Source organism: Silene latifolia, chromosome 2 (genome assembly GCF_048544455.1).
Source record: "Silene latifolia isolate original U9 population chromosome 2, ASM4854445v1, whole genome shotgun sequence".
NCBI classification, from domain to species: domain Eukaryota; kingdom Viridiplantae; phylum Streptophyta; class Magnoliopsida; order Caryophyllales; family Caryophyllaceae; genus Silene; species Silene latifolia.
Window position 1 is genome coordinate 143,822,894 of NC_133527.1, and position 5,676 is coordinate 143,828,569.

At 37.1% G+C, this 5,676-nt stretch overlaps 1 non-coding gene across 1 annotated transcript; it reads right to left on the bottom strand.

Annotated features, from left to right (window-relative positions):
• Positions 1–458: 458 nt before the first annotated feature.
• Positions 459–565, bottom strand: LOC141644957 (small nucleolar RNA R71). The gene has a single exon (XR_012544556.1). It is a non-coding gene; the product is annotated as a small nucleolar RNA R71 (small nucleolar RNA).
• Between the last annotated feature and the right edge of the window lie 5,111 nt (positions 566–5,676).

A 5,676-nucleotide genomic window follows, 5' to 3' on the forward strand; every position in this document is an offset into this window, starting at 1 on the left:
AGAATTCTACTACTTCAGAAAATTAGTCCTTTGAAGAGGACACTACTTCTGATCTTGAAATTACAGTTCCTGAGATTACCATCATGCCTACTTTAGCAAGCTATTCCGAGCCTACTTTGGCTTCCATACCAAAAGGATTCAAGCTCCCTACCACAGATGATGGAACTTTTGAAATTTGTCTGTCTTACATCAATTTGGTGGAACGAAATTTATTTGGAGGGGGAGCTACTGAAGACCCTGCAAAACATATAGAGAAATTCGTTACTTATTGTTGTTCTATCCCTTTAACTATTGGGGTGACACAAGATCAGGTGAAGCAGGTGCTCTTTCCTTTTTCTCTAAAATATGGTGTTGCGGAGTGGTTGCGAGATTTAGATATGGAGGATCAAGGAGTTACTAACTGGAATACTCTAGCTCTTGCTTTCTACAAGAGGTACTTTCCACCACAAAAGACTAATGCATTGAGAAATCAGATTACCAGCTTCAAACAAACAACTACTGAAGATTTGAATGAAGCATGGGTTCGCTTCAAACGTTTGGTCCGTTTGGTTCCCCATCATGGCTTTCAAAAGTGGTTTCTTTGCAACTAGTTTTACAACGGGTTGTATGATGATCATCGTGCGTTGATAGATTCTTCAGATAATGGGAGGTTTCAGGACAACACTAATGATGATACCGCGTAGAAGTTAATTGATCAGATTACTACCCATACTGCTAAGTATGGGAATCCTAGGGGAAGTATACATGGGAATGGTGGAGATAGCGGTCTTGCAGCGCAGTTAGAGGCTATTTCTTCCCAAATCGCTGATATGAAGACTACCCAATCTTTAGGTAATAAGGAGGTAGTTCATGCTATGAGTCAATAGGAGGAGTCTTGTGCTAGATGTGGTATGGATGGTCATAATGCAGCTGAGTGTTTGAGCACATTGGGGCAGATTAATGCCTATCAGTCTTTCAGGCAAGGTACACCTTTCTCTAATTTTTACAATGAAAGAACGAAGGAGCATCCTTTCCTTCAATGGTCTAGTCAGAATGTGTAAAATCCACAGCCGCAACAACCACAGAAAAATTCATATACTATTCCTCAAAATCGTGGTAATCAACCACAAGGAGGATATCAAAGGCAAAATCAAGGAGGTCAGCAGTTTAATAATCAATATAAACAACCTCCTCAACAAACTCCTCAACTCCAAATAATGATATGGCAGAGTTGAGAAATCTCTTGCAACAAACTTTGTCAATGCAACAAAAGTAGATGGCTCAAATCTCTGAGCTGATTGCCCATAATAAGATGTTGGATACCCAAGTGGCTCAGATGGCGGTTCATAATTCTTCAAAAGAGCCCAAAAAATCTTCCACCTCAAGGTAAGCAAGCTTATGAGCAAGCTAATGTCATTCAATTGAGGAGCAGTACCACATATCAAAATCCGGAATTGCCAAGAAATGAAGAAGAATTGAACACTAATGAAGATGAGGTACCCTATATGCATCCTAAAGGATTGGGTAATTTGGAGCTAAGTGACGATGAAAAAGAAGTTGAAGAAACTGAAACCCAGATGAGAATAAAAGCGAGAAAAACAAAAAAGACGGATCTGCCAAGGTTCCTCGATCGAGTAGCATCAGGCTCGATCGAGGAACTTCAGTGGTCGATCGAGTGACATCCAGGCTCGATCGAGGCACCTCTCTGGTCGATGACGGTGTTTTAAAATTGATTCTAAAGCAAAGTAAACCGAGCCGATTACTATTGCACTACCTTTTCCGCATCGTCAACAAAAGTCTTAGCTGGACAAGCAGTTTGGAAGGTTTATGGAGGTAGTGAAGAACCTGCAGGTAAGTGTTCCTTTTACTAAGTTGATCACTCAAGTGACGGCTTATGCGAAGTTTATGAAAGAAATATTGACAAGGAAGAGGTCCTTTGATGAAGTGGAGACCGTTGCCTTTACTCAAAAGTGCAGCACCGTGTTGCAAGCTAATTCACCACCTAAGCTTAAGGATCCAGGGAGTTTTTCTATTCCTTGTCATATCGGTCATCTTGCTATTAGTAAAGCTCTTTGTGATTTAGAAGCTAGCGTTAGTGTCATGCCTTATTCCATTTGTAAGAAATTAAATATGGGTCAAATGACTGTTACTAATATGACTTTGCAGATGGCTGAAGGATCTCTTAAGCACCCATTGGGTGTGTTGGAGGATGTTCCCGTTAGAGTTGGGAAATTCTTCATTCCCGTTGATTTTGTTGTCTTAGATATGGCTGAGGACAACAAAATTCCTATCATCTTGGGTAGACCATTCCTTCTTGTTGAGTTTATGGATTCAAGTACCTAAGAGGGGGAGGGGGTGAATTAGGTACTATTTTAAAAAATTTAACCAAAATTAACTGATTTAAGTTAGTCAAATGAAATGATATCTCAAGTATCAAACAAACACCCTTTTTAAATGAACGTTAAAAGGCGTATTGTTGAACTGACTAGAGCAACAGTAAGACAGACTGTTAGTGATGGCTTTGCAAATGTTATATTTAAAATGATGAATGAGTTTAACTTAAGATTTCAACTTAAATCTCTATTGTTTAAAGATAAGTTGATGATCAATGTTAGGAGCAAATGGATACATCAATTAAATGAAATGATTAAGTGTGTATCACGGAAGCTCGAAGAAAATGAGTATTGAAATATGAATACTTGCTGAAGCCTGAAGATAACAATGGTTTTGACTGTTGCTATTCATCTTAGCATATGAAGTACAAGCTACAGAACGAATGTGACAGTATATAGAACTGTTACTCAAGAGTAAAGCAAATAACAAAACTTAACAAAACATGTAAATAAGTTGCAGTGGAATAAAAAGCGAAGGGATAAACAACAAAACAATTTTGAATTGGTTCGGCCGACACTCTAAAGGCCTACGTCCAATCTTCTTTTATTGATAAGTGATGTAATCTAGTCCGACTGCTTTGAAACACTAACAACAAAAGGACCAACAACCTACCCTGGTTGCGACACAAGTTCTAAGACTACTCCGTCTATGAACTACCAAAAACCTACTCTGGTTGCCACACGAGTTAGAGGACTACTCCGTCCTAGAACTCAACAACTCACAACCTACTCTGGTTGCCACAAGAGTTAAAGGACTACTCCGTCCTAGAACTCAACACTCTAACTTAGAACGTTTACAAGGATCAAGTTTCCACGGACTGATTCTTTAACAAGAATTGATATGGACAACTTACAAGATCAAACGGTTCATAAGTGAGAGAGTTTAATACTTAAAGCAACAGTCACTGTGATTGTAACACTTGAAGACTTTGAAAGCTTTGCAAAATATCAAAAGGATTTGAAAACTTGAAAACAAATTTGTAAACTCTACACTCTAACTAGAATGTTTTCAAACCAAGTTTCCTTAGACTGATTCTTAAAAAGAATTGAGAAGGACAACTTATTGGTACAAACGATTTCTAGATGAGAGGGTAAAGCACTGTGAAGTAACAGTGATTTTGACTGACACAATTGAAGACTTAGAAGATTTTCTGCAAAGAAAATTTCGAGTTCTTAAAAACTGATTTTGCAAAAATACATTTGATTTCTCTGAAAAGTCTTGCTTTCAAAGTGAGGAGAAGGGTTCCTTTTATAGAGGAGGCACACAAGAAGAGGCAAGCTAGGGTTTGTGAGGCAAAGGTCTTCACATGTGATGAAGACCAACACTTCCCCAAACTTGCACAAAAGAAGGTACTTTTATTGAGCGGCAAAAGAAGAAAATAAGGTTTGTAATTATCCAAAAGAAGCCTTTGATTTTTCAGAAAACAAAGAGTGGGAAATAAGTCACAAGATGACAAGCTTTCACAAAAATGGCAAAAAGCAAACTTTGTTTTATAAAAGACCAAGGAAACAAATTGGCACAAAGAAGGAAACAATTTGAATTGATAATTAGTTAAACCTTTTTTCTAGAAACCCAACTCTTAAAAAGAAATCTGAAAGTCATCATTTAAATCCAAACCATTTAAAAAGATAAAAAGTATTTTCGAAAGACGAACTCGAGTTTCAAGTGTTGCAGACCATGGTAACAGTCCATGCTATTGTTACTTGCAAGAGTAACAGTAGTCTTGACTGTTGTTGCGTTTAAATAATCTACTCCCTAACTTGTATATTAGATGACACAATTGACTCTAAATCTTAGGTAGCAAATTATCAACCATTCTTGACTTTGATATTGATTAATTCTGGCTTAAGGAGGTTGCATTATTCCTGAAATGGTACACTTAGAAACACGATTAGATTTGGCATGTCATCATCAAAAAATAGGTCCTAACAAATTCCACCTTTGATGATGACAAGCCCCATAAAATTAATGTTTCCATTAAGTTCCCCCTTAGTGGTTAGTCCAAGATAAATCATGAGGGTAGAAATAAGAGCAATGTAAACTTAAGAAACACACAAAGCCTAGAACAAAATTACTAACATATATAGCCCACCACATAGCAAGAGTTTAATCAATAAGCAAGTAAAAAGAACATGAATTTTCCCTTTTCCCCCTCTTGACATCATCAAAAAGGTAAGAGGCTACCCCCGGACACAGAATAATCATGTATGAGACGTCACATAAAAGACAACCATGGTTGCATCATAATAACAAGGTCAACACAAAGCAAAGGTTTAAACATGAGTTCAAACACAAAGTGCAACAAGGCTAAACCATAGTTTAATGAGTACACCACCGAATGATAATGAGAGAAGGACAAGAGGTGTAAGGCAAAAGACAAGTTTGATTATGGGCAAATTTAGGGTGCGGAAGTTTGGTCATCGTTTTTGAGGATAATGAAGAAGATAGCAAAATGGTTAAGGTTTGACAATAAAGGTCTGATTCACAGTCATCTGTACTGTTGCATTGGACTTTGTATATTGAAACCACCAAGGTATGCATCGATATAACTTCTCAACATATGATGAAAGAACATCAACTTCTCATATTTTCCTTAGTACACAACATGTGATGGGGAAACATCAACTTCTTATATGTTGCTCTCATTTCATGAAAATTCTTGACAAATTTGATCTTGACCTTTGAGCATAGCAACAGTGGCATACACTGTGACTTCCTTTCTATTTCTTCCAAATTTTCGATTTATTTCTTTTCTCAAGACCCTCAATTGCATCTATCTCGTTTCCAATAATTACAATCACTTTGACATTTCGCATATTGCCTTCCCATTTCTTTCCACCTTTTTTTTTTTTTCATTCTCCAATTTTCCAACCAACTTCAATTTTTAATTTCATCTATCTCCGTTTTTCTAACCAACTTCCCAATCATCTCTTGATGCATATGTAGAACATGTAGTTGTTTAGTTCTTTATTTCACATAGACCTTTGCAACATAAGTGAATTGAATGTGAAGGAGTGAGGTCTTTGGGTATTGAAAATGAAGGATTGTGAGCAATTTGAAGAGTATAAGAGACATCCATTTGAAGGTGGTTGAAAGGGTTAGTATTCAGATTGATTTGAGAGGGCATGTGTCCTCATTCAATAGGGTATGTACCATTAAACACAAGACTAGACATGCGGTTGAGTGATTATTAAGCACAAACACGGTTTATCTATTATGGACATAACATCGAATAAATCGACTAGAATAAAGGATAGCAAACCCGTTCTAGTCAATCATATGAGGGATTAGTTGAATTCACAC